General features: G+C 41.2%; 1 long non-coding RNA gene across 1 annotated transcript; it reads right to left on the bottom strand.

Annotated features, from left to right (window-relative positions):
- Positions 1-2: 2 nt before the first annotated feature.
- On the bottom strand, positions 3-25652 carry LOC126412075 (uncharacterized). The gene is made up of 2 exons (XR_007575222.1): positions 25191-25652; positions 3-2126 (listed from the first exon to the last, which is right to left on the bottom strand). It is a non-coding gene; the product is annotated as an uncharacterized LOC126412075 (long non-coding RNA).

The following is a 25652-nucleotide window of genomic DNA, read 5'->3' as shown; positions in this document are numbered from 1 at the left end:
TATTTCAAGACATGTTACTTGTCTGTTAGCACTGACAACTCCACGCAACACTTTTATTTATTTATTTTCGAGTTCTGTGGATCCTTGACGCGAATGTATCGCTAGGATGTAGAATGTGTCAGGTTATTACAGAAATAGCCACATGTGGATGATCATGAGGCAACCAATTTAACATATATAAGCAGATACATGATAAAAGACATCCACATGTCAAATAATTACACACAAAAATTTAGATAACAACACAGATAATAGTACAGTAATGACATAGATCATTACATAAACAAATTTAAAGTAATTCATCTAAAAATATTCAGCTAACAAGTGATATGCTAGTCTACATAATCAGTTCTATTAGAAATGCATGAAATTAAACACAAATTCAAGAAGTATTACACATTATCAAAGAATTCCTGTAAAGAATAGAAAGAATTATCCAAAACATAAAGTTTTAGCTCTGTTTTGAATTTAGTATGATCCCCAATGACTGATTTGATATGGACAGGAAGTTTATCGAACACTTTTATATTTGAATAATGAACTCCTTTCTGTACCATGCTGAGATCTCTTAAATCTATGTGAAGATCATATTTTCTTCTTGTATTGTGATCATGGCACGCACTACTCATTTTGTAAATTGCATAATTTTTGTTCACGAAGCACATTAGTGACAAGATGTATTGACAAGGCATGGTGAGGATCCCCAGCCGTTTCAATAAATTTCTGCAAGAAGATCTAGAATGCACTCTACTCAAAATCCTGATAACTCTCTTCTGTGCAACAAAGACTGCTCTCAGTCGTTAAATGAAGGCCATCGGCCATTGCGTTGTCCATGGTGAGAGGTAATGCCTAAAATTTGGTATTTCCGGTACATATTTGACACTGTTCACCATATTCCCTAGGATTTCCGAAATGGAATGTCCCATGCATCTGGCTCCAACTACCATTCTGCGTTTGGAGTCTGTTAATTCCCGATGTGCGGCCATAATCACATCGAAATCCTTTTCTCATGAATTATCAGAGTACAAATGACAGCTCCACCAATACATTGCCCTTTTATACATTGTGTACATGAAAGTGCTGCCATCTGTATGTATGCATTTCACTAATCCCACAATTTTTGTCACCTCACTGTAAAGGGGAGTAAGAAATCACACACAATTAAATTACTTTGTATTGAGCCACATGAGATCATGGACCCCTTGTTCTAAAAATACTTAGAAAATGCCCCTGAACTATTTCTGAAATTTTGTCTGTAGTGTATGAGTTCACCGGGTATACCACTTCACAATTTTAACAGCTTGTAGATCTTCTGCTACCTTGGTGGAAATCAGCATTTGTTCATTAATTAGTGTACTTGATCATCATGTTCCATCATAAATGTGATCCTTCAGTGAAGTGAGTCAAAAAAGTACCTGTATACTAACAGTAAAAAATTATTATTAGCTATTTCCTCAATGTTATTCGTACTTCTGATGATCATTCATGTCAACCAGTTCTTTGCGCTTCATAGATGCAGACCTCCTCTGTATTTTTGCAGACACTGCGGTCTTCAAGAAGATAGATCCATATCACTATGTATGTTTTCAAGATTTCTGATGTTGTCCATCCACCTTCTGTTAGATTCTCTTCACAGTCTATCTTGCATTCAGTAAAGAACTTCCATAGTGCATGTGCCATCCATTGATTTCAATTCACGTTCCACTTATCTTCATTTCATTTTCATTTCAGTGACAACGCCAGCCCCTGTAGTGGAGGTCACTAAAGCACACCTGTGTGGTGGTGCTCGACTCGGAAGTAAGTGTGTGTGTGTGTGTGTGTGTGTGTGTGTGTGTGTGTGTGTGTGTTCAAATCCTGGGGGGAGATGAAATTTTCACAGCCAGTACTCTGCCAGCAAGGTGAGGAGATGTGGCAGGGTACATTTCCTTACCATCAGACTTTGCGCTAGTGTCATGGATTAAATTCCAAACCTCTCCTCAGTTATTAAGTGAGGGCATGTGACATGTTGGTGATCCATCTGATTGATGGAGACATTAAACTTGGCAGTCCCTTTGGTGCTATTCGAGGCGTGTAGGCTGTGTGGCAGTACTGGGTTCCACACTCTTCCTTCTCTCGTCATTATCATCCTACAACACACACAACACCACACTATACGCACATTCATTAAACTCATCTATGATTCACAAATACATATATTACACAACTCTCATATTTGTAAGCAAAGCAGCCACAGTGTGCAGCAAAAAAATAAGCATTTCCTACTAGTCAATTTAACCTATCCATAAGGGTTTCCAAGCCAACAATGTTTTATCTACTTTACTTTACTTTACAGTCATAATTATGTTTTCCACTCCACACTGTTTCCTGATTCATTTACTTGCCTTCCTCTCTCTCTTAGTAATTTCAAACATTCACTTTATTGGTGTTAGCAGAGCAGTGTTCAGTTTTTGAATTGTAGATTCATCAGCCCCCTATCTGTATGCAAACTATGTTTATAAAAAAAAACACGCTTGATTGCAAATATTCTATTTTGTGATAGTTGACAGATGTAATGTGTAAGTAGATTTGTTTTGGATCACGAGGCTTAATTATAAATCGGATGTGTAGCATGTTGCAGTGTTTGTGGGTAGAGCTTTATTCACAAGCATAACTTGTGAAAAATATGTATTTTTTCCGCGGCAATAGTAAAGCAGAGAAAGGTCATGTCACATTTGTAGCGGCTGTCGACATACGCATGAGAACACACAGGCCTACAGCAGGACAGGTAAGGAAAGCATTAAATATAACATGACATACTATGAACAATACTTTTATTGTCATGTTTCGCTCTTCTGGAGCAGCATCATAAAATTTTAATATATTGCAAAATTTGCATTCATCACATCTAAGGAGACCATTGTGTGTACCTTAAACATACTGGGGTCAGTTGAAGCAGCAGTGCTGGCATAAGACCACACTTAACAGGCTTTGAATCCATGTAGCACGAGCGGTAACTATTAATGGGAAGGTAGCACAAAATCAAACAATGAAAAATCCAGGATGGGTAGGGCAGCTAGATAAAGCCAGGAGGTTAGACAGGGGTGACAGGCAAAAGGGAATGGAAAAGGGGAGAAGTAAAGGGACTGTGGGTGCATTGGTGCAACGGAAGGCTGTGTAGTGTTGAAATGGGAGCAGGGAAAGTGGGTGAAGGACAGGGACTAACGAGGACTGAGGCCAGGGGGTTAACGGAAATGTTGGATATATGCAGGAACAGTTCCACCTGTGCAGTCTGGAAGAGCTGGTATTGGTAGGATGGATCCACATGGCACAAGTTGTGAAGCAGTAAATGAAATGAAGAACATTGTGTTGAGCAGTGTGCTTGGCAACTGTGTGGTCCAGCTGTCTCTTGTCCATAGTTTGTCAGCGACCATTCATGCAGACAGAGTGCTGGCTGGTTGTCAGATCTACCCAGTAAGAAGCACAGTGGTTGCATCTTAGACTGTAGATGACATGACTGCTTTCACAGATAGCCCTGCTTTTGATGGGATAGGTGATGCTTATGATTGGACTGGAGTACGTGATGATGGGAGGATGTATGGGTCAGAGATGTAAGGGGCCCGGGCATCCTGGTCTGCTACTGGGATATACGAGCCATGAGCCAAGGGGTTTGGAGTAGGGGGAGCAGGTATTGAAGAGGATATTGTGTAGGTTCAGTGGGTGGCAGAATACCACTGTGGGAGGGGTAGGAAGGATATTCCTATTTCAGGGCATAATAAGAGGTAGTTGACATCCTGGTAGTAAATATAATTAAGTTGCTAAAGTCCTGGGTGGTACTGAGTCACAAGAGGAATGCTCCTTTGTGGCTGGATAGTGGGACCTTGAGAGGAATTGGGTGACTGGAGAGATAAGGCACAAGAGAACTGTTTTTGTACAAGGTTGGGAGAGTAATTTCAGCCTGTTAAGACCTCAGTGAGACCCTTGGTGTATCTGAAGACAGACTGCTCATCACTGCAGATGAGACGGCTTTGGGTGACTAGACTGCGTGGAAGGGACTTCTTGGTATGGAATGGGTGGCAGCTGTCGAAGTGGAGGTACTGCCGGTGGTTGGTAGGTTCGATATGGATGGAGGTACTGATGTAGCCATCTTTGAGATGGAGGTCAACATTGAGGACTGTGGCTTGTTGGGTTGAGGAGGACCAGGTGAAGTGAATGGGAAAGAAGGTGTTGAGGTTCTGGAGGAATGTGGACAGGGTGTCCCATCTTTGATCCATTTCACAAAGATCTCTCCAGCGAATCTGAACCGGTGAGGGATTTAGGATTCTGGTGGTTAGGAAGGATTCCTCTAGACAGTCCATGAATAGGCTGTCAAAGGATGATGCCTTGTGGGTCCCATTGCCTTATCACAGATTTGTTTGTATGTGATGCCTTCAGAGGTGAAGTAATTGTGGATGATGATATAGTTGGTCATGGTGACCGGAAAGGAGGTTGTAGGTACCCATTAGGCATTGGGAAAGATAGTGTTCAATAGCAGCAAGTCCATGAACATTATAGCACATTTCAAATCAGTTGTGACTTTTGACATTTGGCTCACCAGAGGGGATGTGACGTCGTTACTCAGGTAATACCAGTACCAATGACCAGCTGGATTCCCTACCACACCACCAGTTGTTGAGTCAGTAGATTGCCCCTGTTGCTGAGCTGTGGGTAAACAACAGCTCTTAGTGTTGCATGTTAGATGCATATCTGTATTCATCAGCTTTCACAGTAAAGTGGTATTTTCTGGTGTTGAAGTGTTCTGCAGCTGTCAGGTATTGTGGACAAGTGTTTGTGTTGGCATTACATTAATAACAACAGTGCAGCACTTCTGAGCACGAGGTTCGCATTAAAAGTTGTTGACCAAGAACACGTTCGCTGGGTGTGAAGATAATGTTCTGCTGTGAAACATACCTATGAATTCGACAATAGTAATGGACAATGCACATACCACTCTGCTGTGATGGATAAAGGTGAACATAGCATATACAAGACAGAGTTAATGGAACTTGTAATGTTGTACAAGCCAAACATTCCATGCAACCAGGTCAACAAACTAGCTAACACTAAGGGAATAGTTTAAACAGGCTTCCTCCGTATCATGCTCATTTAAAGATAGCTGAGAATATATGGACCTTGGCGAAAAGTAATGTGACAAAAAGCAACAAGAAATTTAAGTGCAGTGAGGTATTGAAATGCAGACAAAAGGAGCCATTACAAATGTTACACCTTAGGAGTGGTCCTGAGTTGTCATCCATACCAAGAAGGTAAGTGAGGGGAGGGATTTGTGAAGGACTGTGATAAGTTTTGAGTAATATGTAACTTCTCTTGTTGCTATGTCAAAATCTGCTTCTTTTGCCAAAACACAGCAGTTATTACAAATATTCATCTTACTAACAATCTAATGCAGTTGTAGCTGTGACAGAATCCTGAAACAGTGCATTGTTGAACTAGCAACTGAGGGTAAGACGGGTTAATAGTCATAAAAAAGCTCACTCTCAGTATAAAAATAAATCTGTAACTTCTTCATTTTCATTGTTGCAAAACTCACAGAAATTCTTGTTTCACCAGCTATCAATGGTCCTTGAAACTAATACCATTTCATTGAAAAGATTTGTAATTGACAAACTGCCTATTGGCTTCTGTCTCGGGTTCTTTGGCCGACGTTCATCTAATGATTTTTCTGATGTTTCGTCAGCACGAGTGGCTGGCATTGTCAAAGCTTCACCCTCCATTGCCGGTGGTGAACTGGAGCCGAGCTCGCGGCCGCAGACTATATGTACCTGGCGCGCCAACGTCCGAGGGCTTCTCCGCGCTCATTTCCGGTGCGGTTCTCCTCTTGCTACCTGCGACGGTTGTTCGCTGCAGTACGGGAAGCCAGGATCCCTTTACCTTAAGGCTTTCCTCTTTCTTGTTGAAACTGTTCGCGTGTTTTTGTATTTCTACAGCTTCTCTAAACAAGCGCGTGTGATAGTGCTACTCTACAGCCAGAACTTCCGTGTCTGCGAATTTTATTACGTGGCTGTTTGAACAGCCTCCATGCCAACATAACATTTACCATGGAAGTAGAAAAAGACAAGAAACTGCCATTTCTAGATGTGCTGGTCACAAGGGACGGCGAAAACCTGGGACACAGCGTGTATCGAAAACCGACACACACGGACCGATACCTGCACAAACTGTCAAACCACCACCCGAGCCAGAAAAGAGGCATGATTAGTACGCTCGTAACGAGAGCAGGACGAATATGTGAGCCGCAACACCTCAAACGAGAAATGCAACACCTGGAAACTGTTCTGAGGAGCAATGGGTACTCCACAAATTACATTAGAAGTGTAACAGAGCAAAACACCCGGCGAAGTAAGGAACAAGAAAAAGAAATGTCGGGTACGGCCTTTCTGCCATACATTCCCTGAGTGACGGACAGAATCAGCCGTATATTGTGCAAACATGGCGTAAAGACGATTTTAAAACCGACAAGGAAGATCAAAGAGTGTCTTAGATCAGCGAAGGAGAAAAGAGACCCACTTGCAATGTCGGGAATATACCGTATACCATGCACATGCGGAAAAGTTTATGTCGGAATGACTGGACGATCCATTAACACCAGGATCAAAGAGCATAAGCGACATTGCAGGTTGGGGCAGGTGGAGAAATCGGCCGTGGCAGAGCACGCACTGAATGAGACCGACCACGTAATAAAATTCGCCAACACGGAAGTTCTGGCTGTAGAGAAGCACTATCACACGCGCTTGTTTAGAGAAGCTGTAGAAATACAAAAACACGCGAACAGTTTCAACAAGAAAGAGGAAAGCCTTAAGGTAAACGAATCCTGGCTTCCCGTACTGCAGCGAACCACCGTCGCAGGTAGCAAGAGGAGAACCGCACTGGAAATGACCGCGGAGAAGCCCTCGGACGTTGGCGCGCCAGGTACATATAGTCTGCGGCCGCGAGCTCGGCTCCAGTTCACCACCGGCAATGGAGGCTGAAGCTTTGACAATGCCAGCCACTCGTGCTGGCGAAACGTCAGAAAAATCATTAGATGAACGTCGGCCGAAGAACCCGAGACAGAAGCCAATAGGCAGTTTGTCAACAAGTGGCCACGAAAGCATTAACAATTTTGTAGATTTGTAATTGCTTGAATGTCACAGATGTGTAAGTTTCACATATTAATCATATGGCAAAGATCTTTCCACTTTGTGTGCTATCATTTGGAAAGTCTTGTTTTGATATCTCACACCATTTATGAGACATGAGAGATCTATGAATTTTTCATTCTGGCTTTTTCACTTGCGCGTGTGTTTGTGACAGAGCGCTCTTTACATACGTTCCGTTTTCTTGAGCCTGGAGACAGATAGTGATATACCTCTAAGTTTAAAGAATAATTACATATTTTATCTACGTTTTATATGCAGCAACATATGATGTAACATGCATCAAATGCAAATTCATAGCAACCCCTATTTTTCACTGCAAACTTTAAGAATTTCTTGCAGTGGTTTATCTAATATTGAAATATCAATTATGAACATTAACAGAATAATAGACAGTTCATCATGAAGCTGATGAAACTATAAGATGTGTGAGAATCAGATGTTTTTAGCTAATGGTTTCTTTACAATCATTTGAGAAATATTACAGTTCAGCCGGCTTGCACAACTTCTTGTTTACACAGTCAAGTGAGACTGTCAGGTTCCATGCCGAATAGGCCTGACATTATTGTCACCTGCCGATGTGTTCAGCACACCCTGGCAACTAAGCTTCTCTTCATTGGCTGCATACTGAACTGTCAAAAGTTGCAAATAATTTTAAATGTGCTATAGGGAATTGGTGTAAAGAAGGATGGCATCAATTGTGATGGGCCGGGCACCATGTGGTAAAGGACTAGAAACTGTGGATGGTTGGTGTCTTATATAGATGGACAGGTTGCAGATAACAGGCTGAAGGTGTTGGCCTACAAGAGCAGAGATTCTCTCAGTAGGGCCACATTAACCAGCCAAAATGGGGCATCCTGATGGTTGGGTTTACGGATTTCAAGAAGCACGTAGGAAGTAGGAGTGAGGGGAGCGACACGGGGTGCGGGGAGCGATACGGGTGTAGGGAGTGGTACAAGTGCCAGGAGGAGTGGGGAATGGTAGGGGTGATTGGGGGGAGGGAGGGAGGGAGGGAGGGAGGGAGGGAGGGAGGGAGGGAGGGAGGGAGGGAGGGAGGGAGGGAGGGGAGAGAGAGAGAGAGAGAGAGAGAGAGAGAGAGAGAGAGAGAGACTAAGGGGAGAGGTTCTGAGACAGGCCTAAGGATTTGAGGAGAGACTGGAGATCCCGTTGGATTTCTTGAATGGAGTCACTGTGACAGGGTTTGTAGGCAGACAAAACTGACAGCTACGGAGTACTTTTGCCAGGTAATCCCTGTGATTCAAAAGCACAGTGGTAGAGCCTTTGTCAGCAGGCAGGGCATACATCAGCATCAATTTTTAAGTAGTGGATAGTGGTTCTTTCTAAGTAAGTAAAGTTAGCCTGCGTATTGAGGGATTTTTTGTTATGTTCCTCTTCCAAGGTCGTGCACCATATCATATACGACAAGAACTTAGAATCTAGGACCCCATGCCAACTTATGCGGCACATTTGCACGGTGGACATTGTGTTTTGGACAATGTGGGTCGTCAAACTCCCATATGAATTGCAGTTACAATTAATGTCACATGCTTCCAACCCACTGGAAAATATGTTTCACCTCATGTATCAAGCACATAGCATCCTACGACACAGACACATTCTGGTTAGCTCAAACGGCCATTCAGATGTTAATGTTGGACCTGCAGGCAACCTCCCCACTCCATTTTACTAAGCCTCTGCCAGAGACCAAGTGGAGGACACAGCTACCCATGTCGACATAGCCACCTGGTGGTAACTTTTGTGAACTACCCGCACCTGAGGAAGCAGCTGAACAGCAGGACACCTCCCCACAGAATCCAAAAGAGGACATACACATGGCATGGCTTACTCACCCCCCTGTACCCCCTCAGCTGGTCCACGCTACATTTTAAGATGCCACTTGGAACTGCCACCTGCCCTGCACATTAAATTCTGAGTGTGGATCGGTTTAGCTGCCCCCATCCATGCCCCTCCTACATCGAGCCCCATCAAACAACAATTGGCGAACGCCTCAACATCTTCCGGCAGCCATTGTCTAGATTATGGACTGCACGTCACATCTCTGATTTCTCATTGATACTGGTCGGAGGCTAGTGTTATACCTATGGCACTGGCCCCATCTCGCACATTCCCTACTAAACTGATATTATGCGTGGTGAATAACTCCTGCATCACAGTCCTCAGCACTGCAGATTTCTGGATCCATCTCAAGTCCAAACTGTTTTTGCTATGAACATTTCACATCACTGATGTTGACGAGTCGGTGCTCATCATTGACTTCTTAAGACATTTTGTACTTTCATCCAGTGTACAGTTGGCTTCACTGCTACACCATGCATCTGACACAATAATTCCGAACAGTCGGCACTGCCTATTCCAAGCTGCCTGTACAAGATCCTTTCCCACAATCCCTCTCCAAGTGCTCTATGTTATCAGTACAGCTCACTGTCTCACTAGTCCAGTTTCTGCTCGAGTGATCTGACATCGATGCTCTTCAAGTTCACTACAGCAACAGATTGACACTGCATCTGCACGGTTGGCACAAGCTATTTGTGATTTATATCCAGCTCTCCAACACGATTTCTTCACATCCCTTATAGCCTCAATAATGTGGCCCAAACATGGCACAGATTTATTGACTCACTCTTGTTCTACCTGCCATTTGCATATGCTTACCTTTACGACATTTTGAGTTTTTCTTCTACCATTGAGGAGCATGAACAGAACCTGTGACAGATCCAGGTGATGCTGCACCACAACGGTGTCAAAATCAAAAATGAAAAGTCACACCTGACATGTGACAGTGGCACCTTCCTTGATTATACCATTTTGTCTGATGGCATCCGAACAAAATCTGACAAGAGTGGGCTCAATCACAACCTACCTTTATCTATGGTTTACAGTGAACTACATACATTTCTTTGTATCATAAATTTCTACCACCGCCACCTCTGACATGCTACTCTATCCAGGCCCCCCCTTTACTGACTCTCTCATGGGCAAGAAAATCTCAGGTGATATGAAGGTGCCCTGTATGAAAAATATGATCGTAGCTTTCGAGTCACTCAAGAATGTCCTCACATGCACACTGTTACACTGGATTACCTAGTGCCCAATGCTCACATGTCAGTTATTGACGCTACCACAAATCTAATTACTGAATATTTTATTATCCAGGAATAGAAAATGATTGTTGCATTGGGCATGGGCATGTATCCTGTGTCAGAGGAGTACGGCGGGGTGGCTTGCTTGGCCCCCTCTGGGACAATACAGCCTCTGCAAGGGTCGCCTCTGCCACATTCACATTTACATTGTAGGATCACTACTGCCCTCTGATGGTTTACATTACATTCTATCATTGACCGAGTTACAAGGTCGGTTGAAGCCACTCCCCTCTCCGACATTATGGCCAAAACAGTCACCCATGCTTCTGTTAATTCCTGGATTGCCTGTTTCAGCGGCACCTCCTCAATTACTACTGACTAGAACCACCAGTTTCAGTTCTCATGCTCCTAAAAACTTTGTGAACTGTGTGGTGTCAACAAATTTCACACCATCGCTTACCACTCACAGAGCAATGGTCACTTGGAATGGTGACACCACACACTTAAGGAGGCAATCATGTGCTGTGCAGTTCCTGATAGGAAGTGCTACTGTGGACCCTTTTAGGGATACACACTGCTTACAAGGAGGATCTCCAGGTGTCACTCGCAAATGTCTTGCACAGTAAGCCCCTTATCCTACTCGCCAAATTCGTTGCCTCTCTTACTCCCAACACAGGATGATGAGCTTCTGGCATTGGTCAATCGCGTACATGCTCACATCCATATGCCACCTCCACAGCCACATTCTCCACCGTGTGTTTTCGTTCACAAAGAACTGGCTACTTGTGATTATGTGATGCTCCACGACAACTGTGATCACTCATCACTCCAGCCTCCTTACTTGGACCCTCACAATGTCCTCACTTGTGAACAGAACACCTTCAATATCATATGTAAAGGCAAATATCAAACAGTCTCGGTCACTCTCTGATGACCTTACTCAGAATGCACCAACCATCCCTCTGGACCTGCACAGTGGCCCCTCCCAACCTTCTGCAGCCTCAGCCTCATCTTTCAGTGAGCTGACACTCCCCCTTGAGCTTCCCATCTCACCCTCCAGTGTTTCGAGTGATGTGCGACAGTAGTGAAGTACTATGCATCACCCCAATCTCTGCCTCCACACACCAGACTCCTGCTGTGTTCACTGATACAGATTTATAATAAATTTAATTAGCTTTCATTTTTATCTGGAAGATTTTTTTCTGCAGTGCACCATTTCTGAGTTATAAAAGAAAAACCAAAAAACAGGACCTCTCCATCCCGTAACAAAGTCTTGAAGTCAAAGATTCTCATGTATTCCACGTACTCTACACCTCTCTTTTGAACAGGATCATTAATCCCGGACACTTTGTACATTGGCATGTTCCACACACTTCCAGCAGGAGATGAAACTGACAAAGATGTTGCTGAGTAGCTGAATGAGGAAAACTGTGAAATAGACCAAACTTTAACGGATAAAACAATAATCAAAAGCATGCAGGAAAGTAGTGATGAAGAAGAGAACATAGGAGGAGAAAGCATAAATATTTCTACAATTGCTGGTGCTGAATCTGGAGACATCTTCCTGTAGTACCTTATGTAGCAGTACTGATATAATGCTTGTAAAGTGATCGTGTGAGGAAGCATGTCTCTGTCGTGTATCATCATTGTGACAACTAAAAATTCAGGATGTTTCATAGCGAGTGGTACTACTGCACATGTACACACCCATGGACTAAGTTTTCTATGAAACTGAGTGTATCTTAGGATTTAATAAAATATGTATTTCAACTAAATTTCAGACACTAAATAGTCTGGCACTTCCTCTAATCCGGCACTCGTGTGCACTGGATTAGTGAGGGTATAGACTAGGATTAATGAGGGTATAGACTCTCATTTTCAGGGAAGATTTTGTTGTTATCAAAAGTCTCTCATTTTATGTCCTCTTTACTTCTGCCATTGTTGGTTATTTTGCTCCCCAAATGGTAAAAACTCTACTGCATTTAGTGTGTAATTTCTTAAACCTTGAGCATTACATGATTTTATATGACTACATTCACTTAACATTGTTTCACTTTTTTGCATGTCCATCTTAATGGTGGTGGTGATCTAAAAGTTGCGACTTTGACTATTAACCAAAAATCCTGGATTTCAGGATTGATCCCAACCATTGCTGAGATTTTTTAATTAAAATAATCAACAATGGTGGCTGACGACTTCCGATATAAGGAGTTACTCTCATTCTGCCAACAGTATTACCAAAGAGTGGTGACGAACAACTAGAGTTTCGGAGTTGTCCTCGTGTTGGGAAACTACCACTAAAGGGAAAAAAAAGGGTTAACGATCAATGCCACGAAGATGCAGATGGCAAAGAAAACCACTGCATTAAAGACACGTAATGTGCATAAACAGGAAATGTGGGATCCTGCTCACTCATGTCTTATGGGGTGCCTAGGAAGCTGTTTTCTCATATAGCTAGACAACCTACAAGCAAATCATATTAATGGAGTTTATTACAGAAATTGAATTGACAGTAGTTAACTTCTGTTTCTATATGATGGGTTGCAAGCAATTGGTGACATGCAAATAATCAATGTCCTTTGATATATACAATTTCTATGCAAGTTAATCACTCAAGTTCATAAGTCATTGCTATCATTTGTATCACTGCGGCTCTTCTAGTGCACATCTTCTACTGTCCTCTTCAAGTGTGGCCCGCGACCAGCTGGCGCGTCACTTTTATTCTCTTTGTGTAAATGCTGCTGCTGTCGTGGTGCCATCCTAGTAAGTGTGCTATTGTGCGACGTCATCTTACAACCCTCTCTACTATATCATTCTTTATCTTCGTGCCGGCGCTTGTTGTTACACCAGAACAGGAAGTGTTGTATGTAACTGAAAAATTGTCATCATGATTTCTCCATCGGCTAAAAATTTTGGATTAGCAGATCTTGGGAAGGGGCTCTCAGTGGAGAAAAACCAATGAAGTCATAAATTTCTATGAGTAGGAGGAAAGAATGTCAGAAACATTAGGAAGCTACAAAAGCTTAAAATAGAAATGCAAAGGTTTAATGTAGATATGGCAGAGTCAGTGAAGTGGAAAGAAGATAACTATTTATGGTCAGATAAATATGGGATAACATCAACAGCAGCAGAAAATGGTATAGTGAGAAAAGGGTCCATTACAAATAAGGAGATAGTGATTTACTGTTAACAGTTCAGTGACAGGCTTACCATTACTGAATCAAAAGCAGTCTGATACTAAGTATAAGTAACTAAGTACGTAATAGAAGACAAAAATCTTATAACAGTAAGGGATTGGAATATTATACAAAGTAAAGCAGTAGAAGGTGGAGGGAGAATGAAGGCTTAGTAGTGTGAATGAGAGAGTAGAAAGAACCGGAGTTCTGCAACAAATTCCATCTAGCAGCAGTAAATACGCAGTTCAAGAATATCAAGAGCAGAAAGCAGGTAGTGGATTGTAGGGCATCCCAGGAACAGAAATAAGATCAGGTAAGAATTCAGTAATGATTAAGAGTAGACAGAAATTTAAGAAAAATGTAGTGAACAGTCAATGTGTAAGGAAGTGGGATACCGAAGTATTAGGGTATGATAACATGTTTTTGAAATTAGCTGAGGCTGTAGATACTGTGATAATGAATACTACAGTAGGCAGTTTATTTGTAGAGGAATGGTAATCACAGGAGCTGGAGAGAGAGAGAGATACACACAAGGAAGGTATGTGAGAAAAAACACTAGGTGGCAGAGGAAACACTTCAAAATCGAAACAAAAAATTGAAAAAGGTTCATAGGAAGAAAGGAAGACACTTGGGAAATGAAATACGAGGATGGTTTGAAAAATTCTCAGAACAGAATAGAAAAAAAGTACTTACACCACTGAAATGGGTGTAATTGTCAATTTGGTAAGCATTAAGGATCCAGTATTAGAACAAAAGTTTGAAAGAGCTGCAGTCAAGCTAGGTAGAAGGCATAAATAACATTCCTTCAAAATTTCTAAATCCACTGGAATGTGCCAACCAAATGATTATTCAAGTTAGTGTGTTAATCTATGAGGTTGAAGACGTATCACTAGACTCAAAGAAAAATATCATCCCAACAATTTCACAGATATCAAAGACAAATAAATGCGAGCACCATCGTACAATCAACCTAACAGCTCATGCATCCAAATTGTGACAAAAGTAATATACAGAAGAATGGCACAGAAAATTGAGGCTCTGTTACAAATGACATGTTCCACTTTAAGAAAGAGAGGTTGTTTTGATGATGCACTTGATAATGAAAGCAAGAGTTATGAAAAATCAAGAGACCTTCATAGAATTAGTCAATGTAGAAAATGTTTCAACAACATAAAATGGTGAAATATTTTTGAAAAATACGTATAAGATGGACTTAAGACGGGTACTATACAAATAAATGAACAGTGTATCACTAGTCTTTTACATTACTAAAGAACTCCTCGCAAGAGTGTATAAACAAAACAGAATTGTACACTCAAGATACGCCGAATGAGGTAGTGCTGTTTTAAACAAACTGGCCTCGTATTCAGAGAACTGAGGCTATAATCCCCAAGCAGCAATCTTGATTCAAGCTTTTCGTAGTTTAGCTAAATTACTTCAGGCAAATGCTGGGATGGTTCTTTATAGCCCTACTCCCAGATTCAACCAAACAGCCCTCATCAAAGATTTACTGTCCTACACTCGTACTCTCTGCTGGAAAAATCACTTTGCCACAAAGAAAAATAATCCTAAACCTACTCCTAATGATCCAACTCCCCAAGACACTATCCAAATTGAACCCTGCCTGGAACAGTTCCGTCCTCCGTCGCAGCGGGACCCACCTCCTCTTCCTCAAAATCACCCTCTCCAAACCTTCCAGGAATTTCTCACTTCCAGCCTTGTCTCTCATTCCTTCTTGAAAAATCTTAATCCTACTCCCAACATCACCACAGCTGAAGCCCAGGCTATCCGTGATCTGAAGGCTGACCAATCCCTCGTCATTCTTCCAGCTGACAAGGGTTCCACGACCGTGGTACTTGATTGTCGGGAGTATGTGGCTGAGGGACTGCGTCAGCTTTCAGACAACACTACATACAAAGTTTGCCAAGGTAACCCCGTTCCTGATGTCCAGGTGGAGCTTCAAGGAATCCTGAGAACCTTGGGCCCCCTACAAAACCTTTCACCTGACTCCATCAACCTCCTGACCCCACCGACACCCCACACCCCTACCTTCTATCTACTTCCTAAAATTCACAAAACCAATCATCCCGGCCGCCCCATTGTAGCTGGTTACCAAGCCCTCACAGAACGTATCTCTGCCTACATAAATCAACACCTTCAACCCATTACATGCAGTCTCCCATCCTTCATCAAAGACACCAACCACTTTCTTGAACGCCTGGAATCCTTACCCAATCTGTTACCCCTGGCAACCATCCTTTTAACCAATGATGCCACTTCCTTATACAAAAATATCCTGCACGTCCAGGGCCTCGCTGCGATGGAGCACTTCCTTTCACGCTGATCACCTGCTACCCTACCTAAAACCTCTTTCCTCATTACCTTAGCCAGCTTCATCCGAACCCACGACTTCTTCACTTTTGAAGGCCAGACATACCAACAATTAAAGGGAACAGCCATGGGTACCAGGATGGCCCCCTCATACGCCAACCTATTTATGGGTAACTTAGAGGAAGCCTTCTTGGTTACCCAAGCCTGCCACTCTAAAGTATGGTACAGATTTATTGATGACATCTTCAGGATCTGGACTCACAGTGAAGAAGAACTCCAGAATTTCCTCTCCAACCTCAACTCCTTTGGTTCCATCAGATTCACCTGGTCCTACTCCAAATCTCATGCCACTTTCCTCAACATTGACCTCCATCTGTCCAATGGCCAGCTTCACACATCTGTCCACATCAAACCCACCAACAAGCAACAGTACCTCTATTTTGACAGATGCCACCCATTCCATATCAAACGGCCGCTTCCCTACAGCTTAGGTCTTCATGGCAAACGAATCTGGTCCAGTCCTGAATCCCTGAACCATTACACCAATAATCTGAAAACAGCTTTCGCATCCCACAACTACCCTCCCGACCTGGTACAGAAGCAAATAACCAGAGCCATTTCCTCATCCCCTCAAACCCAGAATCCCCCACAGAAGAACCCCAAAAGTGCCCCACTTGTGACAGGATACTTTCCCGGACTGGACCAGACTCTGAATGTGGCTCTCCAGCAGGGATACGGCTTCCTCAAATCCTGCCCTGAAATGAGATCCATCCTTCATGAAATCCTCCCCACTCCACCAAGAGTGTCTTTCTGCTGTCCGCCTAACCTTCGTAACCTCTTGGTTCATCCCTATGAAATCCCCAAACCGCCTTCCCTACCCTCTGGCTCCTACCCTTGTAACCGCTCCCAGTGTAAGACCCGTCCCATGCAACCTCCCACCACCACCTATTCCAGTCCTGTAACCCGGAAGGTGTACACGATCAAAGGCAGTGCCATGTGTGAAAGCAACCACGTGATTTACCAACTGACATGCCTACACTGTGATGCCTTCTATGTGGGAATGACCAGCAACAAACTGTCCATTTGCATGAACGGACACAGGCAGACAGTGTTTATTGGTAATGAGGATCACCCTGTGGCTAAACATGCCTTGCTGCACGGCCAGCACATCTTGGCACAGTGTTACACTGTCCGGGTTATCTGGGTACTTCCCACTGACACCAACCAATCAGAACTCCGGAGATGGGAACTTGCCCTTCAATATATTCTCTCATCCCGTTACCCACCAGGCCTCAACCTCCGCTAATTTCAAGTTGCTGCCGCTCGTACCTCACCTGTCATTCAACAACATCTTTGCCTCTGTACTTCCGCCTCAACTGACATCTCTGCCCAACCTCTTTGCATTTACACATGTCTGCCTGTGTCTGCATATGTACGGACGGATATGTGTGTGTGTGCGTGCGCGAGTGTATACCCGTCCTTTTTTTCCCCCTAAGGTAAGTCTTTCCGCTCCAGGGATTGGAATGACTCCTTACCCTCTCCCTTAAAACCCACATCCTTTCGTCTTTCCCTCTCCTTTCCTGATGAAGCAACCTTGGGTTGCGAAAGCTTGAAATTTGTGTGTGTGTGTGTGTGTGTTTTTTATTGTCTCTATCAACATACCAACACTTTCATTTGGTAAGTTACAGCATCTTTGTTTTTAGATATATTTTTCCCACGTGGAATGTTTCCCTCTATTACATTCACACTTGTAAAAGAGATTCATGAGTGAATAAAACAACAACAACAACAACAACAACCACCACCACCACCACCACCACCACCACCACCACCACCACCACCACCACCAGCACAATATGTAAAATAACCAAGAGGGAACATTAAAAATGGAAGACCATGAGTGAAGGGCTAAAATTAAAAAGGGCATAAGCAAGGATGCAGAGCCCTGTTTGTTGTAGAAGCAATGATGGAAATAAATGAAAGATATAATAGCGAGATTAAAAATCTAGGTGAAACAATTTCAATGATAAGATTCACTGAAGATAGTGTTATTCTCAGCGAAAGTGAGGAAGTATTAGTGGACCTGTTGAATGAAATGGGCAATCAAATGAGTACAAAATAGTGACGGAGAAGTACACCGAAGAAAGACAAGAGTAAACGAGTAACAATCATAACATCAAAATTGGGGACCACATAGACGCCAAAGTAAACAAATTCTGCTACCTTGGAAGAAAAAATAATGCACCACAGACGAAACAAGGACACAAGTACACTAGAACAGGCAAAGAGGTGATTCCCTGCTAAAACAAGACTTCTAGTGTTAAACACGGTCTTGAACCTTAATAGTTACCAGCAAGTGGTAAATAATTTCTGTTTAATACAATTAACAAAGTTTCAGCTATTTTCCAAGTAGTAGCTGGCACTAGCACAAATAGTATTAAGCAGGGTAATGATTGTTATACAGTGTACACACAAAGTTTATAAGAGTTGGTTCAGTTTGTAAATGTTTTCCTTTTTGATAGGATCTACGGAACACAATGAGTGAATGTATGGATGAATGAATATCAAAACCCATATTTTCCATTTGGGATGAGCTTCCTTCCCTGAATGCCTGTTAAGATGTCTGTAGTATTCTAACTGCTTTAACTTACAATTTCCTTTTTTTTTTTTACAATTTATAAAAAATCTACATCCATATACCACAAACCACTGTGAAGTGCATGGCAGACGGTATTTCCCATTGAACCAATCATTAGCACTTCTTCTCATTCAATTAACTACAGAGTGCAGGAAGTGTGACTGTTTAAATACTCCTATGTACACTGTAATTAATCAAAACCTGTACTTGTGATTCCTGTCGGAGTGATACATAGGGGAATTGCAGTATATTCCTAGAGTGATCATTTAAAGCTAGTTCTTGAAACTTTCTAAGTAGGCTTTCTTGGGATAATCTGCATCTATCTTCAAGTATCTGCCAATTTAGTTTCTTCAGCATCTCTGGGACAACCCAGTGACTGTTTTTGCAGCAATTCTTCATACAGTCTCAATATTCCCTGTTAGTCCTACTTGGTGTGGGTCCCACACACTTCAGCAATATTCTAGAACAGGTCACATTAGTGTTTAGTAAGCAATACCCTTCACAGATTGATTGCATTTCTCTAGTATTCTACCAAACTGAAGTCTGCTGCATGCTTTATTTATGACTGAGGCTACATGATCATTTCATTGCATATCTCTACAAATTGTTGAAAATGAAGGGACAGCTTATATTGTCTTGTATTTTCTTACTTCACATTTGTTTCCTTTTGTTGAAAAGTAAGTTCACTTTCTTTTTTGCAACATCTAACACGTCTTAAGGACTTCAGACTACAGCTATTGCAGTGTTTTCTGACCATAGTGTGACACCATAAGGGCCAGATAAATAGTTAGCTGAGTTACTTTATTACGTTTACAGCTATCAACTTTTGTTTGGTGAACCCAACAGTTTGATTCATACTATGCGTTTTGCAGATTTCATTCACTTTACCTGTTATGAGTTTTTGAGATATTTAAGGTCAAGATGTTGCCTGTAAATCAGTTTGTTTCATTATTCTCCTGGCCGTGTCTGCTATGGATGTGTTTGAACCTTTTCTCAAATAGTTGCGCCATCAGTCAGCATTACATTTTTTAAGAGCCCTCCAATGTCCCAAGAAAATAATTTATTTAGACCAACCATTGCTGCACACAATATTTATTGTTTCCCCACTTTGAATTTAGTGTTATTCCTTTAATTTCATTATTGGAGCCTCTTTTGTTTGGCTAACCAAGTGTTGTGGAGGTGTATTTAATAATTTATATTTTAGTTTCAGTGAATATTTGACACTAAGTAGTAATCTTGACTTCAGTCTACTTTGACCTGCCCTATAGCTAAGGACAGAGAAATGATTTTAATGTTTGCTGATTTTAATGTTTATTCTGGAAAAGCTAAATTTATTTGCTGATTTATTGATGTCAGTTACAGTGGCTTGCTTGCCATGAAATGTGGACCTTGCTTGCCTCAACATTACAGATAGCTGTACGTAGGTGCAATCACAACAAAGTGGTACCTGTGGAGAGGCCATACTAAAATGTGGTGCCTGGAAAGGAGCAACAGCCTTTCCAGTAATTACAGGGCCACTGGTCTTAATAGATCTGGCTTTGTGACAATAGCCAACAAGGTCATGCTACATTGGTAATACAAAAAGCTGAAAGCAAAGGCTACAGCCACAATATGTTTCAGATAGTGCACAGTAGAAGAAGAATGGGTAGCTTTGAGGAATGAAATAGTGAAGGCAGCAGAGGATCAAGTAGGTATAAAGACGAGGGCTAGTAGAAATCCTTGGGTAACAGAAGAGATACTGAATTTAATTGATGAAAGGAGAAAATAAAAAATTGCAGTAAGTGAAGCAGGCAAAAAGGAATACAAACGTCTCAAAAATGAGATCGACAGGAAGTGCAAAATGGCTAAGCAGGGATGGCTAGAGGACAAATGTAAGGATGTAGAGGCTTATCTCACGAGGGGTAAGATAGATACTGCCCACAGGAAAATTAAAGAGACCTTTGGAGAAAAGAGAACCATTTGCATGAATATCAAGAGCTCAGATGGAAACCCAGTTCTAAGCAAAGAAGGGAAAGCAGAAAGATTGTTCTTGAGGGCAATATCATGGAAATGGAAGAGGATGTAGATGAAGATCAAATGGGAGATATGATACTGCGTGAAGAGTCTAAGAGAGCACTGAAAGACCTAAGTCGAAAGAAGGCCCCGGGAGTAGACAACATTCCATTAGAACTACTGACAGCCCTGGGAGAGCCAGTCCTGACAAAACTCTACCATCTGGTGAGCAAGATGTATGAGACAGGCGAAATACCCTCAGACTTCAAGAAGAATATAATAATTCCAATCCCAAAGAAAGCAGGTGTTGACAGATGTGAAAATTACCGAACTATCAGTTTAATAAGTCACAGCTGCAAAATACTAACACAAATTCTTTACAAACGAATGGAAAAACTGGTAGAAGCCAACCTCGGGGAAGATCAGTTTGGATTCCGTAGAAATGTTGGAACATGTGAGGCAATACTGACCTTACGCCTTATCTTAGAAGAAAGATTAAGGCAAACCTACGTTTCTAGCATTTGTAGACTTAGAGAATGCTTTTGACAATCTTGACTGGAATACTCTCTTTCAAATTCTAAAGCTGGCAGGGGTAAAATACAGGGAGTGAAAGGCTATTTACAATTTGTACAGAAACCAGATGGCAGTTATAAGAGTCGAGGGACATGAAAGGGAAGCAGTGGTTGGGAAGGGAGTGAGACAGGGTTGTAGCCTCTCCCCGATGTTGTTCAATCTGTATATTGAGCAAGCAGTAAAGGAAACAAAAGAAAAATTCGGAGTAGGTATTAAAATCCATGGAGAAGAAATAAAAACTTTGAGGTTCGCTGATGACATTGTAATTCTGTCAGAGACAGCAAAGGACTTGGAAGAGCAGTTGAATGGAATGGACAGTGTCTTGAAAGGAGGATATAAGATGAACATCAACAAAAGCAAAACGAAGATAATGGAATGTAGTTGAATTAAGTCAGGTGATGCTGAGGGAATTAGATTAGGAAATGAGACACTTAGTAGTAAAGGAGTTTTGCTATTTGGGGAACAAAATAACTGATGATAGTCGAAGTAGAGAGGATATAAAATGTAGACTGGCAACAGCAAGGAAAGTGTTTCTGAAGAAGAGAAATTTGTTAACACTGAGTATTGATTTAAGTGTTAGGAAGTTGTTTCTCTGAGTCTTTGTATGGAGTGTAGCTATGTATGGAAGTGAAAAGTGGACGATAAATAGTTTAGACAAGAAGAGAATAGAAGCTTTCAAAATGTGGTGCTACAGAAGAATGCTTAAGATTAGATGGGTAGATCACATAACTAATGAGGAGGTATTGAATAAAATTGGGGAGAAGAGGAGTTTGTGGCACAACTTGACTAGAAGAAGGGATCGGTTGGTAGGACATGTTCTGAGGCATCAAGGGATCACCAGTTTAGTACTGGAGGGCAGTGTGGAGGGTAAAAATCGTAGAGGGAGACCAAGAGATGAGTACACTAAGCAGATTCAGAAGGATGTGGGCGGCAGTAGGTACTGGGAGATGATGAAGCTTGCACAGGATAGAGTAGCATGGAGAGCTGCATCAAACCAGTCTTAGGACTGAAGACCACAACAACAACAACAACAACAACAACAGTGCACAGCTCTGCTGTGTGGGTTAATGAACATGCCATCCTTTTGGGTAAAATATTCTGGAGCTAAAATATACCCTCATTCAGGTCTCCGAGTGGAGACTATTCAGCAGGAGATCGTAATGAAGGGGGGGGGGGGGGGTGCATTTTGCTGGACGGTGTATGGCATGTTAGGTTCCATAATTGGGTATGGAAGCTTAAAAATTTAAAAGGGAAATGGATAGGTTGAAGTTAGATATAGTGAGAGTTAAGTGAAGAGTGATGGGAGAAACAAGTGTGCTTTTGGTCAGGTAAGTACAGTGTTATCAAAATAAATTCAAATAGGGGTAATGCAGCAGTTGGCCTAGGAATGAACAAGAAAACAGGAATGGAGGTAAGCTACTCTGAACAGTTCAGTGATTGTATTATTTTAGTCAAGAAAGGAATGAGGTTGAGAAGGAGATGGGGCCTGGGTAAAATGAAAGAATCAAACATTTTGAGAATTTCAGAAAGAGCATTAGGTAATGCTGAAATGAAGGACAGGAAAGGAATACAACAGAAGATGATTGGGAAGCTCTGAGAGATGGAATAGGTAAGGCAGCAGAGGACTGCATAGGTAAAAAAATGAAGTCCTAGTGAGATCTTTGCATAACATAGGAGATAGTGAATTAACAATGTAAAATCTGAGTTGCTGAGATACGGAATTCAACTGGTGAAAAGACAAAATATAATAATACAGCAAAAGAAGCAGACAACAGAAAATTCAGATGCCAAAGAAATATGACTGATGGAAAATACAAAATGGCTAAGCAGGAATGGCTAGAAGACAAACACAAGGCTATAGAAATGTATATGACAAGGGGAAAAAGATGCGTCACCTACAGGAAAATTAAAGAGACCTTTGGAGAAAAGAGAAGCAGCTGTATTAATATTTAGTGGCCAGATGGCAAGCCAGTAACAACCAAAGAAGGGTGGAAGGTGGAACGAATAAAGGGTCCGTAAAGGGAAACAAACTTGAGGACAATATTATAGAGGGATGAGGAAGTAGGTGAAGATGAGATGGCAGATATGATACTGTGGGAAGAATTTGAAATAGCAATGAAACATTGAAATTAAAATAAGGCCCCTTGAGTAGAAAACATTCGCTCAGAATTAGTGAGATCCTTGGCAGAGCCAGCCACTACAAAACTATTACACGTGGTGTGCAAGAGATACGAGATGGGACACGTACCCTCAGACTTCAAGAAGAATGTAATGATTTCAGTTCCAAAGACAACAAATGATAACTAGTGTGAATACTATTGACTCATAAGTTAAACATGGTTGAAATATTGACACATATTATTCACAGAAGAACAGAAAAACCTGTGAAGCCTACCTCAGGGAAGATCAATTTGGGGTCTGAAGAGATATTGGAACACTTGAAGCAATACTGACTCTACATCTTATATTAGATAATAGATTGAAGACAGCCAAATATAAATTTATAGCATTTGCAGATTCAAAGAAACCTTCTGGCAGTGCTGACTGGACTACATTGTTTCAAATTTTGAAGGTGATGAGGATAAAATACAGGGAGCAAAAGGTTATTTATAACTTGTACAGAAACCGGACCGCAGTTACAAGAGCAGGAGAGGGATGTGGCAGTTGTGAAGGGAGTGGAAAAGGTTGTAATCTATCCCCTACATTATTCAATCTGCATACTGAGCGAGCAATAATGGAAATCAAGGAGGAACGTAGGATGGGGACTAAAGTTCTGGGAAGAGAAAAATCCAAGAGGTTTGCTGACAACATTGTAGTTCTGTCTGAGACTGAAAGGACTTGGAAGAGCATTTTAACAGAATAGATAGTATCTTGAAAAGAAATTATAAGACAAACATCAACAAAAGTAAAACAAAGGTTAATAGAATTTAGTCAAATTAAATTAGGTGATTCTGAAGAAATTAAATTAGGAAAAGACACACTAAAAGTAATAGATCATTTTATCTATTTGAGCAGCAAAATAACTGATGATGGCTGAAGGACGTACAGATTGAAAAAAAAAAAAAAAAGCATTTTATGAGAAAGAGGAATCTGTTAATATCTAACATAATTTTAAACGTTACAAAGCCTTTTCTAGGGGATTGAAGTATAGCCTGGTACAGAATAGAGAATAGATAAGTGGACAATAAGCAGTTCAGACAAGAAGAGAACAGAAGAGGCTTGCACAGGATACACCAGTGTTGAGTGCTGCAATAAACCAGTGTCTCAGACTGAAGATTGCAACACAACAATACACAGTGTTTCATGACCCAAAAAAAGTTCACATTTCTTATTTGTTGTGGTCAAGTGAGTAGGGTCTCTGTATACAGGATGCAATTTAGTGAGTATAGTAGCCTACAGTATTTATTGGGAGATCAGACTACTAAAATTTAGAAAATATTCACTGAGAAAATAGCACTCAGTTTGGATCCTGCTGCCTGGAATTTCTTTATCCCTCTTTAATTACAGTTCAGGATGGTTCACGATGATTTTTGAGTGTTTTTTTTTTTTTTTAATAAAATAAAACCTGTCTCATAATTTATTTTATACAAGCAGTTTCAGATTCACCTGTAGGCCTATAGTGTTACAACAGTGATAATTCTGTACGATCTCACATGAAATAATATGGTACTGTAAAACACAGGATTTACAATAGTAAATCTGTTGCACAGGAACAAACTGAGAGCTGTTGCAGCAATTTCAGGCAACACACTATGATGAGAGTGTTAAATGCAGTAGTCTATGGTTACTACCCACTGAAGTAAAGATGCTCATGGTCTGGAACCAGACCTCCTTTTGTAAGCAAGCTTATTAGGGTAATAGCATTTAATTATATGTTACAATTCATTCAATTATCATTATAGCCTATCATGTTCACAATGTCACAGTGACGAACCTTTATCAATAAATGGAAGCATAAATTATTAACAGATGTTTGAAGATTACGAATACTAATCATTATTTTTGTCCCGTTTATCAATAATCTTTAGTCTTGTCTCACTTATAAGGCAGCACATAAAAAATGACAACTGCAAGGAGAGTCAGCTACATTAAGAACAGCTGCTACTTTGACATTAAGGATGATGATATTTCTTTACTACTAGTCTTGCTTAATAGTTACAAGAAAAAGATTATGATAAAAGTATCATGTATATTGCACTATCTATAAATTTACCTTCACCCAAAAGGGATCTAAACAATTTTAATCTCCGTAATTATTCACTTCAAACACGTTAACATTATGCATATTTACGGCCTACAATCTACATCAGAATACGGCTAAGTCGTGCGAAATTCCTTTTGCCGATTTTTTAAAAGTATAATAGTGCATTTAGTGATGTAGTACAACTTGTACAGTATTCCCGATACCGCAAGAATGGAGAAAATGTCACTAAGAAATCTCAAGTGGTTTATTTCTTAAACCATGCCTTAGCTACAGACCGTGTCGACTTCGTAAATTTTCAAGACTTGCGCTTTCAAGACAACTCTACACTTTTCGCTACCATATACTTTAATCAGGAAGTGACAGTGATTGCTTGCAATAACAGCACTACCAACATGTTTCATAAACAAGTTTCTTTCTTTCATTCTTCGTAACGTTTTCACTTTTAACGTCAAATCTAGCGAAACCGCATAT

The sequence above is a fragment of the Schistocerca serialis genome, chromosome 7 (assembly GCF_023864345.2).
Source record: "Schistocerca serialis cubense isolate TAMUIC-IGC-003099 chromosome 7, iqSchSeri2.2, whole genome shotgun sequence".
Taxonomy (NCBI): Eukaryota; Metazoa; Arthropoda; class Insecta; order Orthoptera; family Acrididae; genus Schistocerca; species Schistocerca serialis.
This window is presented reverse-complemented; position numbering and strand designations above follow the sequence as displayed.